Source organism: Coenobita brevimanus, chromosome 24, assembly GCF_032717465.1.
Source record: "Coenobita brevimanus isolate Jiangsu-jjx chromosome 24, ASM3271746v2, whole genome shotgun sequence".
Taxonomy (NCBI): Eukaryota; Metazoa; Arthropoda; class Malacostraca; order Decapoda; family Coenobitidae; genus Coenobita; species Coenobita brevimanus.
Genome location: NC_136977.1, coordinates 51,878,766 through 51,896,729, shown reverse-complemented (window position 1 = coordinate 51,896,729; position 17,964 = coordinate 51,878,766).

Sequence of the window (17,964 nt, the reverse complement as noted above, 5' to 3'; positions counted from 1 at the left end):
ATTTCTAGTTCTATCCTGTATGCTCACTAAAAGTACCTTGCTGATTAAAAACACTCAGAAAACATACTACTCACAAAACACACTAAAAACACAACACTAATGAAAACGCAAAACGCACTCATAACAAAACTCATACCACAAAACGCACACATAAACACAAACGCACCTATAAAACGCGCTCATAAAAAAACACAAGACATAAAACTCAAAAGGCACTCATAAAAACAAAACCAACTCACCCAAAACAATATGCTCTCTTAAAAAGAAGACGCACTCTAAAAACACAAAACTCACTCAAAACACAAAATTCACTCATAAAAAAACGAATTCATAAAAACACAAATCTCACTCAAAACTCATACCACAGAACGCACTCATAACACAAAACTCACTCAAAACACAAAACTCACTCAAAACACAAAACGGACTCATCAGAACACAAAATTCACTCAAAACAAACTCGTAACACAAAACGGACTCATAAAAACACAGAACTCGCTCAAAACACAAAAACACTCAAAAACAAAACGCACTTATAAAAACACAAAACACAGGGGACTTTGATGCATGGTCGTGGGGAGTTCGGACGTGTTTTTCTGGCTCTCCTCTAGCTTTCAGGGCTGCCCCACCGGCATTAGTTTTGTAAATAAAGCGATTAAGAGTTAGGTTAGCTAGTACTAATTCTCCTCCCAGCCCTTTAGAGATATAGTAAGTGTCTATATCTGTTTCCTGAGATTGCCTTTGCTTACTCACCTCTGGAGTGTACCCCCCACTGATCGCTCTGGGGTGTGAGTTATACACGGGCGCGTCCTCCCGAGAGTGGTTTGAGAGGGTAATCTCAGACTATAGTAGCCGCAGCGAGAAATGAACGCTGTGGTGGGGCAGGCGGGATGACCTGGGATTCCCCCGTTGTTGCCATATCCACATGTCACCGACCATAGAGGTAGGATGTCACCGACCATCGGCCACCGCTGCAGCCCCGCTCCATGATCCTTACCCTGTGTCTCTGGCTTTCTCTTTCTCTCTCGGTTTCTATATAAACTGGTGTATTTCCGAAACTAATTATGAAATTATTATGACTTTTGTTCCACACCACCACTGAGGTAAAAATCAAGGAGAGTTTTCTGTATAAAGGTTTCCCCCCCCTTGTCTGAGGGCAGGTCACTTCTGGCGAGTGTATAATTATAGGTCAGGCGGAGGTATCAGCAAGGCCGCACTCCCCCGCTCATATGCCACATTTAGGAGGGGGGGGGGAACCTTTATACAGAAAACTCTCCTTGATTTTTACCTCAGTGGTGGTGTGGAACAAAAGTCATAATAATTTCATAATTAGTTTCGGAAATACACCAGTTTATATAGAAACCGAGAGAGAAAGAGAAAGCCAGAGACACAGGGTAAGGATCATGGAGCGGGGCTGCAGCGGTGGCCGATGGTCGGTGACATCCTACCTCTATGGTCGGTGACATGTGGATATGGCAACAATGGGGGAATCCCAGGTCATCCCGCCTGCCCCACCACAGCGTTCATTTCTCGCTGCGGCTACTATAGGTGTGTCTTTCCCAGGTACCTTGTCCCTTGCTTGTTTTTCTTCTTCCCACTTCCCCCGTGAGGGGGAAGTGGTTGCTATGACGGACGCCCCTGCTGCCTCCCCCCCCTTCAGGGGGGGAGGTGGTCCTGGCGAATGTAACGACCGGACTGACCACCCCCAGACTGACGGACGCCAAACTCGTGCCCCACTTGACGTTCCTGTTGACAATGCCACGTTCGTCATTATCCATGCTCTAGGTTCGACTCCCCTGTCCAGTCTCAATCCCTTCCTTATCAAGAAGGTGATTGACCACTGTGCAGGAGAAGTCGAACAAGTGAAAAAACTTGCTAACGGAGATCTCCTGGTAAAAACTGTTAACTCGTCACAAGTGAGAGATTTGCTGAAACTGCGTAAATTCCACTGTTACGATGTCGAAACCAAAATCCCAGTCTCCATGAATTCTTGCAAGGGTGTTGTCACTTGCAGGGATCTCATGGTGATGAGCGAGGACGAAATCGTACAAGAATTGGCGCAGCAAGATGTAATTGAAGCTAAATTCATAACTCGTTATTCGGAAGGCATAAGGACGAAGACAGCAACTATTATCTTGACATTTGCCAAAATTTCTCTACCTAGTCAAGTCAAAGTTGGTTATGAAATCATTCACGTTCGACCATACATCCCTAACCCTTTCCGTTGTTTGAAATGCCAGTTGTATGGGCATGGTTCGAAGACTTGTCGGGCTTCCCAGCCAGTGTGTGGCAAGTGTGCAAGACAGGGTCATGATGCGGAACATTGTACATCTGAGACGGTCTGTTACTTTCACTGCAAGGGCGCTCACTCCACTTCCTCTAGGGATTGTCCCAAGTGGAAGGAGGAGAAGGAAGTCTGCACAGTGAAGGCAACTGAGGGCATTTCCTATTACGAAGCTAGGAAAAAGGTGAAGGAGTTGCATGCAACTCCCACGCCGAATAGGTCCTATGCTTCGGCGGTAATGTCCCGTCCTGTGATGTGCTCTGTAGAGACCCAGACTGACCCTGTCTTTCTCCCTCCTGCCGCTCACAGTACATCTCCATCTCGACCTCCTGTCCATTCCAACTCTCTCACTGACATCCCTAAAGCTTCAACTTACTCTCAGGCTGCTGCTGCCTCTTCATCAGTACGGCCTAAAACGAAGCCTGACAAGCCTACTAAGAATAACATGACCACCCTCACGAAACAGTCACGTCCTCGTGTCCTTCCAGTTCCTACTCCAGCGAGGGAGAGAAAGGTTAGCTCTTCCTCGGGGGAGGCTGGGAACCTAGTTATTGATGATAATATGGAGGTTTCCATTAACAAGCACCGGGATAGGTCCCCCGGTAGTCGCTCGCCTGCCGGCGGGCGACAAAAAAAGACAAAGCACACTGGCCCCCAACGAAAATCTTAAACCGCCGCATTCACTATACTACAGTGGAATTGTAGAGGTATTGGGAATAAGTTACACAATATAGCAATCTTGCTTTCTATACACAGGCCAGACGTTGTTTGTTTACAGGAGACGCGCCTGGAGGATCGTCCTGCTCCTCCACAGTTCAAACACTACTACTCGTATAGAAGATATGAAGGTCACGGAGTTGCCATTTACACACACAAATCACACCCACAAACGGAAGTGATTCTAAATTCTACTCTGGAAGCGGTCGCGTGCAGAGTAAAATTTAATAACACGTATCTGTCTATTTGCTCTCTGTACTGTCCTCCACATGGCCCCATTGATAGTGATGCTTTAAATTCACTAGTGGAACACCTGCCTGGAAATAAGTTAGTGTTGGGCGATTTTAACGCCCATCACTATCAATGGGGTAGCTTGAGGATCGATGGTCGTGGGGAGCAAGTAGCCGACCTAATACTACAGTCCAACCTCTGTCTTCTGAACGATGGTAGAGCGACTCGTGTAGATGATCGTACTGGTAACTTTTCGGCCATTGACTTATCTTTGGCCTCCCCTGGTATACATCAAGATCTCTCATGGGACCCTTACGACGACTCCTTGGGAAGTGATCATTTACCCATCTGTCTTTCTTATACACGCAACATCATTTCGGACCCTCCACCTCCAAAATTTAACTATAAGAAAGCAGATTGGGGATCCTTCTCAAGGATCGCCAATTTAGATATATCTGGGGAGACCATAGATGTTAAGGTCGAAAATATAACCCAATCCATATTACACGCAGCTGAGGCTGCTATTCCCAAGACTTCTACAGTTCATGCGAAGCATAGAGCACATTGGTGGACGCCGGATTGCCGACAGGCATTAAGAAAACGCAATAGGAGATACAGGATTTTTGATAGTCAGCCCACTGAGAAAAATTTTATTGCATACAAACAAGCACGGGCTGAGGCAAGGAGAATAATAAGAAGGGCCAAACGTGACTCCTGGCGGTCCTTTGTGTCCACGGTGACTCGTACAACACCATTACGTAAAGTCTGGTCCACCATAAGAATATTAAATAATAAAGGCCCATATTTCCCCATTACCACCTTGCAAGTAAATAATAACATCTATGACGAGCCCGTGGACGTTGCTAACATCCTCGCCAGGAGTTTTTCTCATGTAAGTAGCTCAGCCAATTATGACCCGCGTTTCCAACATCATAAACGCACGGCTGAGCTACAGATATTAGACTTTGCCACAGAAGACGTAAACTCCCCGTACAACCAAGAGTTTACGCTAGATGAACTGCTCCTTGCCCTTAAATCCTGTAAAGACACCAGCCCTGGACCAGACACCATCACGTACGGTATGATCCAGCATCTTAATCAGGACAACCTGATTAAGATGTTAGCATTGTACAATGAGATTTGGGCGTCTCGAACATTCCCAAACTCATGGCACTTTGCGCACGTCATACCGATACCCAAAGAGGCTGGTCGTCTTATGAATCCCACTTCATTTCGTCCTATTGTGTTGACTTCTTGTCTATGTAAGGTCATGGAACGTATGGTTAACAATAGGCTTCTTTTTGTTTTAGAGTCGAAGAATTTGTTAAATGATCAACAATGTGGCTTCCGTAAATACAGAAGTTCACTAGATCATTTAATGAATTTGGAGCATTGTATTGCAGAGGCATTTGCCAATAAAGAATTCATGATAGGGGTGTTCTTGGACATCCATAAAGCCTATGACATGACCTGGCGACACGGTATACTAATGAAGCTCTATGCTTATGGTTTAAGAGGAAATTTGCCTGTTTTTATTTCAAATTTCTTAAGGGACAGAACTTTCTCTGTCAAATTGCCCCGTAACGTAACATCGGATATATTTATCCAGGAAAACGGGGTGCCACAGGGAAGTGTGCTTAGTCCTACTTTATTTAGTATTATGATCAATGATATTCTGTCATCAGCTCCCATCCCGAGGAATCTTAAATACTCACTCTACGCTGACGATTGTGCAATATGGCACTCTTCCCGTAATGCACAATTTTCGGCTGGGCGGATTCAAGCAGCCCTTGACTCCGTCCACCAATGGGCCTTGCAGTGGGGATTTAAGTTTTCCGTACGTAAGTGTGCCGCTATAGTTTTCACTAATCGTAACGTACCTAATTTGTGCTTAACTTTGGATAATCAGGCGGTACCTTTTCAAAATTCTGTAAAATTTTTAGGAATACATTTTGATCGTAGAATGAATTTTAAACTTCACGTTAATACTTTGCTTGCTCGTTGTGATAAACCGTTAAATGTCCTCAAGTACCTAGCGGGTACTACCTGGGGTGCCGACAGAAAATCTTTATTAATGGTGTATAAGTCCCTTATTCGATCGAAGCTAGACTATGGCGCACAGGTGTATGGCTCGGCATCCGATGCCACGCTGAAAGGATTGGATGTGTTACAGAATAAATGTTTGCGAATGTGTCTTGGAGCTGTCCGGTGTACCCGTGTAGCTCGTATGGAAGTGGAGGCGAATGTGCCTCCCCTCCGTATTCGCCGTGACCACCTGGCCTTGTCCTATGGTGTAAGGACATTAAGAAAAAGTAATATCGGCAATGTGGCCTGTACCCCCCTGCGTCAATACCACCACCTTCTGCGGGGGGTGCGTCGGCCACTTGCCGCTCGCCTCCACTTACTGACTCAGGAGCTTGATGTGGACCCCAGTGACTGTGACAAGTTGGTGCTTAAAAATATAGCGCCTTGGGAGCCACCCGGCTTTACAGTCGATGTTACATGGCTCCCAGCACCAAAGGCCAAGGCGCCGGAGGCGGAGGTCCACCACTTGTTTCGTAAGATCATTGTTCGTCACTTGGGGTCCCATCAATTGTACACCGACGGCTCCAAGTCGAGTGAATGTGTGGGTGCAAGTGTGTGGTCGACTGAATGTGTTCTCAGGTATCGGTTGCCGACTCATACATCTGTGTTTACTTCAGAACTTTTTGCTATTGACAAAGCCATAGACTGCTCTCAATTCTAGACATGACTCATTTGTCATATTTTCAGATTCAAAATCAGCCCTTCAGGCAATTGCATCTTGCACTACGGACTCTCATGAGATCCAGGGCCGCATCGTTAATAAGTTGCATTCATGCAACAAGTCATTCACACTGATCTGGGTGCCTGGTCATTGTCGTATCTACGGCAATGAGCAGGCTGACTTACTTGCAAAGTCGGCTGTGGAGCTCGAGGAGACTTGGGACGTTCCTCGTGATCTACGGTCGAGTCTATCTCTCGGAAAGAAATCAATAAATCTTCTGTGGCAAGGTCAGTGGACCAGACTAAATATTCCAACTTGTAAGCCGTACCTGGGCGACTGGGACACTGCCAACCGTCCCAGTCGCCTAGAAGAAAAAGTGTTGGCACGGCTACGGCTGAATGCCACCGTTTTAACCCACATAAAACCTTATATGGAAAGACGCTTCCCACCGCACTGTGACATCTGTAATGCGGTGTTATCTATCAGTCATATCATCCTGCGCTGTCGGCGATTTATTCGTGAACGCGCTTCACTTATGAATTACTGCGGCGCAGTTGACGTCCCCTTCACCCTTTCCACCATCCTGGGTGATGGGGACATTGTTATGACTGATAAATTGATGGCTTTCTTGAGAGAGACCGGACTGATCAGAGTGATGTGACTTTTTTACTGTGTGGTTATGGTTTTTATGAACAGTAAATATGTATATATTGTAATATTAATTAGGGTTGACAGTTGACATATTTTAAATAGTTCCTCCTCCCACCGATCTATTTCTAATATAGATGTCCCCTACATTAAGCCAAATTCCTCGCCTGACAGTCACCAGCTGATGAGTGCAAGTGTGCAATATAGAAAGGTATTGGGCACTTGCAGTCGATGGTAGTCTGCTGGGCGAGGTTCTTCAATTTTTGTATAAATTATGTAAATACATTATATTATCTTGCTTAAGTTATTCTAATTAGGGACGACAGCTGACGTATATGGAAATGTTCCTGACTCGTCTGGTTCCCTTTCATATATTGATGTCCCCTATATTAGGTTGTGCCTCGACTGACAGTCATCAGGTGATGAGTGCAGGTATGTAATGTAGAAAAGCATTACATATCTGCAGTCGATGGTGTTCTCTTGGTCGAGGCTTTTTGAACATTAGTGTAGGTCTAGTTATTTGTCTTTTAGGATTTAGTATAGGTTAGCGATTTGTCTGTTAGGTGGTTAGTTTTAGGGTCTTTAGATTAGGTATTTTGTTTATAAGTAATATAAGGTTAAAAATATAAAAAATAAATAAAAATAATAAAAATAAAACTACAAAAAAATAATAAAATAAAAATTATTATATATATATGTACGTGTGCATGAAAGTGTGTATGTTCATATGCATGGATGTGTGTATGTATGTATGTATGTATATATATATGTTTGTATATATATGTATATATGTGTCAATATATATACATATATATATATTTGCCTTAATGATCAGAGGCTTCGGCCTCAATGGTCGATAGGCAAAAAAAAAAAAAAAAAAAAAAAAAAAAACACTCATAATTCCACAAAACTCACTCAAAAAACAAAACGCATTCATAAAAACACAAAACGCACTTATAAAAATACAAAACGCACAACATAGGTATAATTAATCAAACCTATTTACAGAATACAAATGCACAAAAAAAAAAGTACAGGACGAACGCACTCACATGGCCTCATTTACGAAAAAAAAAAAAAATCACAAAGCCAAAATCAAAATGACAAAAACAACGAAAGCGCATCCATGAAAAACGCACTCATAAATCCTTAACCCCCCAAACAGAAGACGCACTTATAAAAGTCGAGAGCATGAAGACAAAATGCACATAAAAGTACCCATTACAAAACACGTAAAGCCGTACACACACACACACACACACACACACACACACACACACACACACACACACACACACACACATACACACACACACACGAGTTCCTGACCATTACGAAATTTCTTCCACTGAGGAAAAGATTATGATTTTTTTTTTTTTTTTTTTTTTAAGGAATTTGTTGGTCTCCTAATATTACATCCCTGGGGTCTGAAGGTTAATGTTCAGTGTCTCTTTATTTATGGTTTTGATAGGGATCAGGATTTATGTCTGACACACACACACACACACACACACACACACACACACACACACACGTACCGTAAAACCTTAAATCTAAACACAGAGAACAAAACCTACTCAAAGACTAGACTAAGATAACCAAAAAAATCAAACCATAAAAGTACAAAACGCACCCTTAAAATCTAAACTAAGAACATAAAACACAAAACTTATTCATAAAACTCAAGATAAATCAAGAAAGGGGAACATATAATACATCCATAAAAATTAAAACCTGAACATGGAGGAAAAACGCACTCAAAAAAATATACCAAATGCTCTAATAAAATGCTCTAATAAAACCTCAAGGAAAAAAATACAGAATGTAAACGGAGAAGGGGAAAAAAACGCATTCAGAATGGAAATTAGATAATACATAAAACATGAAAAAACGCATAAAATGCATCCAGGAAATAATCTAAACTACAAGCGCATGCACTCTGGTTGCAACAAAAAAGTCTGAAGAGAGACGCACAAAGTACACTTTTTCGTTGTATTTTATCTCTTACATTTTATTTATTTATTTAATTATTCACTTCTGGGAACACGTTTTGTTGTGATGAGGTTAGAACAGCCTTGCTTAACGCCTTCTATACGATGACCTTTATATATATCATCATCATCAGCCGTTTGAGTATCCACTGCAGGACCGGCCTATCTCAACCGAAGTCGGGACTATACAGCCAATGTATCTCTACCAAGTGGCTTAGGCTGTCTAGTAGAGATTGTGTGTAGGGTGAGAGGTGCTTGTAAGTGTAATTGTAGTGTTGGAGTGGCTTTGGATGTGCGTGTAGTCTGTGAACCAAGTGTAATCGGCCAGCGGAAGCCGACTGGGTGCAAGCATACTTTTTCAATAAGCGACACTGGTTCAACCACAGCACCCCTTGTGTCCGCCAATGCAGTACGTGGCCGGGTGAACATTCCCAAAGTTCATTACCCTGGCGGGGCGCGAACCCTGGTTCACCCGTGTACGAAACGCACACTCTACCACTGTACCACAGAGGCTCATTTTATTTTATATATATATATATATATATATATATATATATATATATATATATATATATATATATATATATATATATATATTACAACTTTCTGAAGATTATCTTCAGTTTACGGTATAGCTAGTAAGGAAGCCGTTAATGGTGCGCGCTACCTATGGTTTCACCTGAAAATGGGTAAAATTCATCTGATTATAACAATAGTAAACATGACGGAATTATATTGAAACAGTTATGTTAGTAACACTGCATAAGCCGTGGTAGTGGTTGTGCTGGTGACGGTGGTGGTGGTGGTGCTGGTGGTAATAGCAGTAGTAATCAGCTGTCCAGAGTTCATTACTTGGAGAGAAAAAAAGAAAAAAGAAAAAAGCAAACAGAACCATACCATTCTGGGAGGCATTTTTTTTTTTTTTTTTTCATCCCAGGAACCTCTTGACAGTAGAAAATAAGCAGTGGTTGGTAATGCCAAATAATCATCACCCATTACACCACTACCACAGCAATCACCGCCAATACACTGTTGTAGTGCGAGGTGCAGTAGCGATGTGGAATTCGAAGAAGCAGTTTCAGGTACTTTTAGGTGTACTGCTTCTACATTTTTGGCAAATACACGTTAAGGCCTTGAGAATTATTTATAAAGGGTCATAGCCAATCTACAGAATAAACAAGTGCCCATATCAGACAACTTATAGAGCATATAATTTTATTTTTCGAAATTTTTAACTATTATTAACTCTGGCTAAGTTGAGAATTTTTTTTTTTTCTGATTTGGTTTACGAATGAATGCAAACGTATATATATGCAATCTCAGACAAATGAAGCTTAAGAGAGTTTATAATTGCCTGTAAATTAGATCACTTCTATTTACTTCTATTTTCAATGTTGTGGCTACTATACACCATTCAAACAAAGGAGTGAAGATAACAGTAAAAACAATCCAAATACAGTGACTAGTATGCAACTAACTGCTATGGAATCTTGTTTATCGAAAAAAAAAAAATGGCTAAAATCCATTCAGAATACTTCTTCTTTTCGTTTACGTTCATCTACACATACTTTCTCATTCTTTTTGGTGTTGTCGTAGAGTCCAAATTTTCCCTTCCTTCCAAGATGTAAAAATAAGATAAAGACGTCGTAAGGCCTTCACTGTGATGGCCTCTTGTCTATATTACACTGGTTGAGGACGAGTAGTATTTTTTTTCCTTTTTTTTTTTTCTCCCAGGCTCCTGGGATGTATTATTTGAAGTTTTACATTCATTTGATTGGGTGCATACCAGAATGTATATATATATTTTCTTGGATCTTAAAGTCCTAACCCTTTCACTACGAGGGGACTTACTGAGGTTAATAAGTTTGTCAAGTGATGGCAAGAACAATAATTGAAGAAATCACTTCGTAAGAATAGGGCTGCCTGAGCTTTATTTGTATTATTATTATTATTATTATTATTATTTTTAAACTCAGGCAGAGACATCCTTCAAGAGCCGAATTAAATCGCAGGGAATATATAAAATCAAAATATATCTAGCTGAAGAACTTAACATTACCCTGTGTTGTACGGGGTTGAAATGCCGACAAAACTAATGAAGACACCTACTGGAAAAAAAAAAAAAAAAGTACAGTCGCGGTCAATTGTTTGTCTGCACTAACATAACGTACAGTTGCGATCCACTCTTCAACTACACCAGCAACATGTTCAATCACGGTCAGTTGTTCGTGTAACCTGGCAAAGCGCACATTCAGACACTTTCATAACTACTACTGGGACATCTTGGGGCATTAACGCTTTCGTGGCTTCGTCTTTTTTGTTCCAGCTAAAGCCAGACGATTTTATTCAGATGAGTGAGTTAGAGAAGCCTGGACGTTAATACTGGTACCATTAACCCCTTCATGGTCCAAACAACTCTAATACTCTATTCCAGTTGACGCCAAACGATCGTATTTAGTTGAAGGTAATTCAAAGAAGCCTAAGTGATGATGCCTTACGATGTTTCTATATAGTTTCCTGCTACCAGACGATTTTATCCTGCTTAGACGAGTGGCTTGGTACTAAGGAGATCAATAAAGACTCTTTAAATCCTCCAGTAAAAAAAAAAAATATCCGAATAAAATAATCTGGCCCGAGCAAGAAAAAAGAAAATGAGGTGAGAGGGCATCACGTAGGGTCAGTGTGAGTGGACATTGTGTAGGTGTGCGAGAACATGCAGGGTTAGTGAAAGTCAGGTGTACTAATGTCCTAGGTAACCCGTGACATGCCCCTGAATGAGTCATACTATCAGAGGGGGGAGGGGCGGGGGGGCAGAGGGGGTGAGAGGACTGAGGAGGGGGCAGAGGGGTGCATGAGGGGGAAAGGGTTGTAAGACGAGGAGGCACTGAGTGAGGAAGTGATGGAGTGAGCGAAGGAGTAAGTGAGGGAGTGAGAGGCCGAGCGAGTTAGGGACTAAGGCTCTGAGGAAGTGGGGATGTGAAGGAGTGAGGAAGTGCGAGGTTAGCGGGTGATGGAGTGAGGAGTAAGGGATAAGGGGACGAGGGAGTGCTGAGTGAGAATGTGAGGAGTGAGGGATAAGGGAGTCAGACGTGAGGAGTGAGAGGGAAGGGGGTTAGAACTGAGGACTGAGGATATAAGGTGTCAGGGGTGAGTGAGTAAAGAGTAAGGAAGAGTTACTGACAGAGAGTTAAATTCCGACAGAGATAAAGATGAAGAGAGTTATAGACCGAAAAAGTTAAAGACCGAAAGTTAAAGACAAAGCGAGTTAAAGACCGAATGTTCTAGAATATGAATTAAAGACCAAGAATGTTAAACACCCAGATAGTTAAACACCAAGAGAGTCAAAAAGACCAAGAGAAATAAAGACTAAGAGAGTGACAGAGTTGTATCATTATTACCTTCAACACCTTTCTAACGTAACCTAAACCAGCCAAAGAATGTGAGGGGAAAAGCTGAAAAAAGTAAGGAAGAATAAGAAAAAACTGCAGGCTTCATTACACAGAAAAAATAAGCTGAAAATCTTGCTTCTATTTGATAGCTATTTTCTTCCCAAGGGGGTGTTGTACACACGGACGCACGCACACGAGTGACACTCCATGACACTATTACCATGGCTCTCTCTCTCTCTCTCTCTCTCTCTACCACCCACCAAGGCACCCTAGAATATGCCACTGTACCCTTCATGACCCCGCTTGACCCCTGTGATGGATGGCAAAGCCTGGGTCCAAACTTTTGTCCCGGTCACACCTTTGTTCCTCACCCCATATGGAACAGTTTGCTAACGATGTGGGTTTGTTTCCCCTCCAGTACTACAGGGTGGCCCACAAGTATTAACCTCTTCAATCCCATGTCTTTTTTTTTTTTTTTTTTTTATACCGCCAGACGGTTTTCTTCATCTAATGAGAGATTTTTTTTTTTTCGAATTGGACAGGTTAGATATAGCTTCATTAACCCCTTCGCTACGAGAGATCCTTGAACGCGATGACGTGTTTCTTATCATGACTCTTATTATCTCCAAGCGATTTTATACACCTTAGGACTAACTCTTCGAACTGGAGGGGTTAGATATGGCTTGAATTAGTCCTTCTTTACTAATGAGCTCTCCTGGACTGAATAAAATCGTCTGGTAGGAGCAAAAATACACAACCCAGTTACTTGGTGGTCAATGCTTGTAGTTCGACAATCGTTCTGGGTGAGTTTAATCCTACTACCTCCAGACGATTTTATGCAGCCGAGAGAAACCCTATACAAATGTAAATTTAATATCTTCTACGTCTTCAAAGAATTGGTAGAATACTTTTGTCTTTACGTTCTGTAATTAACGCCAAGCTGAGAAAATTCGTCGGACGGTTGTAAGAAGAGACTATAGAAAAAGCTGATTTCAGTGTGCCCCGGCTGGCTAATTAACTACGATATTAAGTTCATTAAACTCTTCACCCCGAGGACGTATTTTATATTTTATTCTTGTCATTTCCGGACGATTTTTGTCACATCAGGGTAGACGTGTCGAATTGGAGGCGCTAAATATCGCCTTAAATTAACCTCTTCCACCGCTAGAGATTATTTACAAGCTTAATAAAATCGTCTGGTAGCAGGAGGGGTATAATATAAGAGATCATTATACTGGCTAAGATTTTTTTTTTTTTTTTTTTTTTCAGGGCAAGAAAAAACAGTTTAGATAAAAAATAATTCCATGGTTACAAGAAGCTGACACAAAGCAGGGTTATCTGAGTTTCCCCTGAATTTTACGGTTATCTCAACGCCCCGGTCCATCACGCGGTGTCCCGGTCCATCAGCTCATTCTTTAGCCTCTTCCCCAAGCTAAACAAACACGTCTGACGATAACACGAAGATAAAACATAGGGTTATCTGCGAGTGCCACAGCTGACCACTTCATGCTTAACAGTGTGGGCTATCTTGGCAGTAAACCAGGTAGATCTGTGCATGTCTGAGAGGTTAGTGGTCACACCTCACGCTAAAAAAAAAAACAGTGGGTCGGGGCCGTGTCACCAGTACTCTCTCCTCAAAAAAGGGGAAGGGAGACTAAGTAAATGAAAGAAAGAAAGAGAGAACATTAAAAAGGAAATTTGAAAGAACACTAAAAGGAAAGGAAGGACAGAAAAAGGAACATTAAACATCAAAGAAAGGACAATAAGAAGGAAAGCAAGAAAGAAAAAACATTAAGAAAGAAAGAAAAAGAGAATAACACAGAACTATACAATAGCTTCAGCTGGATGACGAGTTTCATATTATTTTAGTTACCTCCAATCGATATTACTCGACTATGGGAAACCGTTCGTGGTGAAACAGCTACAACTTTCGGGGGAAAAAAAAAATCTTGGTTAATAAGTTACAAACGTTCCCTGGTAGTATCGCATTTCTAAACTTATTTTTTCTACCACAAAATGCTTCTATATGGAGAAGGCATTCCGTACTGGCTTAGAATCAATCTCTGAAAGGGTTACAAGCGGTCTGATTAAGCTAAGAAAACTCATTTCTTAGGTCGAATAAATCTCTGGAGGGGTTTGAACCGAACTCTGTTCACCCCTTCAGTACGATGGTTTTCTTCTCTAATAAGTTCTATAGCCAAATAATCTTATTCACGTTAGAAGGTGATGACTTTTCCTAGTGAATGGGTTAATTAAGAAAACACCTGATGACCAGGTAAACAACAGATCTCCAGACAGGCTCTTCCACTGGTGTCAGCTCAAGAAAATAAGTACCACTACATATAGGATTGAAATTAAATTCAAAATGAAGTTTCTCCACGTTTCGGTATGTACCGTAATTCTGAGTGGATGAACACTGGACCTAAGCGATCTTTCTTCATCTGTGTTCTGAAAATGATGAGTAAATAAAACTCGACCTGAGAAATTCCATGTTTCAGTTTGTAAAGTAATTCTGAAAGCGAATATACTCCACATATTTCTGCATGTCTAGTAATTCTGAGTGGAAGTGATATTTTATGTTTCGATCTGTCTGGTAATCCTAAGTGAGTGAAATTGGACCTGAGCGATGTTTGCTTATGTTTCGGTCGAACTTTGAATTGGGATTGAGTGGTCTTTTTCCTGAGCGATATTTTCCCGTATTGTATAGTACGGCTGATGATTATGACTGATCAAAAATACAGGCTAATACATCCATCCATCATCCAATCCTACATTGCCCCATGAGGAGCGTAGAAGCCCGGGGCTAGGCGGTTGGTCCCGACATTTAAGATGAGAGTGACCAGCCTCACTCATCCCTGAATGGCATTACATGAGCAATCAACCCCAACCACCCCTTGGATATAAACCTTCACCGGCTCAATCCGATTGGAGCGCAATAATTACCCACTAAACCACCAGGCGCCAAAATTTGGCAATATGGTTACCACCCAGCGTAGTAAATGGTTTCCTGGTGCACAGGAAACCATTTGGCTTGTCACTCGTGTAGAGTCATCCACAGGCTGAAGGAAGTGGAAAGAATGAAGGAAAGAAAGACAGAAGAGGGAGTGCAAAGTCACCCGTAGGCAGAAGGACAAGGAAAGAATGAAGGAAAGACAGAAGAGAATGGAAGGAAAGAAGGATGGAGAGGAAAGGGAAGACACCCGAGAGCAGCACTACATCGAGTGAGTGGATGGTGAGCGCCCCCACCCAATATCACTTTATTCAAATATAGATTTTTGGGGTAGGGGAATGATGTCACTGAATGACAAGAAACAGTGCACTGTATCAATAAATTTCTGCTTCTTTTTCAAAATGTAAGGTCCAGCAAGAGTGACGGTCCATTTTTTGTTGGCCCGTACCTCGAGGTGTGGCTAATCTAATTTTCCGATCTCTTGGCGAGGGCGAGTTGATATCCTGCATTACGCGGCGTCCCCATAATATTTGTCAAATAGGTGAGGAGTAGGCTGATTGTGTGTGTGTGTGTGTGTGTGATGAGAAATTCATGGGAAATCCTACTGTGGTGGGGTGGCTGCATTCCTGAATCATACTATCTACATGACATCCAGTGAACCCCGATATGTTGTAACAATGCGACAATACATGAAAGGACACACTACTGCATCCGCTTCAATGTCTGCCTGCTGGTGGGATCAAACCAGTAGCTTGCTTTGATCCACCCAGCTACTATTTCAAACCCAAATATTCTGGAAATTTCGAGATAAGCAACTGAGACCGCCTGTAAGGCATGGTAAAATTATATAACACAGGGAGTGACTTGACTGGCAAAGAAGGAGAGGAAGACCGAGAACTGGGTGGAAAGAAAAGATGCCAGAGTATGCCGGGAAGGCGGGAAGAAGGGGGTCAACAGAAACACCAGGAGGACAATTTGTTAAGGCTACCTCGCACTGGATGCAGAGTCAGACAATAACCCGACAGACAGATAGGTAAATAGATAGACAAATAGAGAAACAGACACGTATATGCACAGACAGACAGATAGGTATGCAATTCTTCAAAGTTTCTAGTATAATAGGAAAAGTGTATGGTAGGATACTTATAGACAGAGTTAGAGAAAGAACAGAGAAATTAGTTGGAGAAGAACAGGGAGGCTTTAGGAAGGGAAGAGGTTGTGTAGATCAGATATTCATTCTTAGATCTTTAGTGGAAAAGTTTCTAGAGAAGGGAAAGAAGTTGTATGCGGCTTTCATGGATTTGGAGAAAGCATATGACAGGGTGGATAGACAAGGATTGTGGAAAGTGTTAAGAATATATGGAGTAGATGGGAAGTTGTTGAATGCTGTGAAGAGTATGTACGATGGTGCGAAGGCTGCAGTGCGTGTGGATGGTGAACTAAGTGAATTTTTCTCTTTGAAAGTTGGGTTGAAACAGGGATGTGTCATGTCTCCATGGTTGTTCAATCTGTACATGGATGGGGTAATAAAAGAGGTACAAGGTAGGGTAGTGGATGTTGGAGTGGCCCTGGTGAGAGAGGATAGTGTTTGGAAACTCCCTGTACTGTTGTTTGCAGATGATACTGTGTTGTTGAGTGAAGATGAAGGGGAGCTGCAAGGCTTGGTGGATGAGTTTGAGAGAGTGTGTAAGAAACGGAACCTAAAGGTGAATGTAGGGAAGAGTAAAGTGATGGTCTTTGAGAGAGGTGAAGTCAGTGAATGTATAGCGAGGTTGGATGGTGAGGAATTGGAAAATGTGAGTACGTTTAAGTATTTGGGTAGTGTGATGAGTAAGGATGGAGGTTTGGAGGGTGAAGTGCTTGAAAGGGTACAGCAGGGAAGAAAGGTTGCTGGTTCCTTGAAAGCAGTGATAAGAAACAGGGAAGTGAGCATGGAAGAAAAAAGTTACTACATGACAGTATTGTGATACCAACTCTAACGTACGGAAGTGAAGCTTGGACGTTGTTGGAAGGACACAAGTCAAGAGTGAGAGCAGTGGAAATGAGTTATTTAAGAGGAGCCTGTGGAGTCACGTGGAGAGACAGGCTGACAAATGAGGATATAAAGGAGCGTTGTGGTGTTGATGTGGATGTGATAGGAAGCGTTGTGAGGAACACACTGAGGTGGTTTGGCCATGTGGAGAGGATGGAGGGTGAAAGACTGACGAAGAGAGTGTATGTGAGTGAGGTGGAGGGTGGAAGAGGGAGGGGGAGACCGAGGATGAGATGGAGGGATGGGGTGGAGAGGTATATGAGAGAGGGGGGTGTGAGTTGGGAGCAGGGTAGTGAAATGGCGGGGGACAGGGCGACTTGGAGGCGATTTGTTTGTGGCCACCCCAAACGGGATTGAGGCGTCTGGCAATAGATAGATAGATAGACGAGATGAACAATTGAAAGAACATCTGCAAATCCTGATAACATTATACGACTGTGGCTCCTAAATTTCCAGAGCAGGAGAGATGAACAGTATCGATGACCATCTGGATATCAAGGCAAAATTATACCTGAGTTACTCCTCCCCCAGCCAGACTACATTAATATCATTACAAGACACAATTACAAGCCGGGAAAAAACTAGATAACAAGTCTCGTATTAGAGATGTGGTAGAAATTGGCTAGAGAATAAAATAAGTGGAGATTGTGTGGGAGTGGGTTTGGGTAACGATGGCTGGGAGTGAGGGTTAGTGTGGATGTAGGTGGAAGTGGTTGTGGGGTTGACAGGATTGAATAAGTGGGTGTGGGTGGAGGTGGAGTGGGGATAGGTGCGGAAATAGAAGTGGGTGTGTCTGTTGGTGTAGTGTAGGTGGAAGTGGGTGTACTGTAGGAAGGGTGGGGTGGGTGGTGATGGGCGTGGGAACAGAGGTGTCAGCAGGTGAAATCTGGAGGCGTTGCTGACTCACTCTGCTCGAGGCCTGGGAAGGAGAGAGGGATGGAGGAGAGAAAGTGGGGAGTGGGAGATGGAGGAGGGG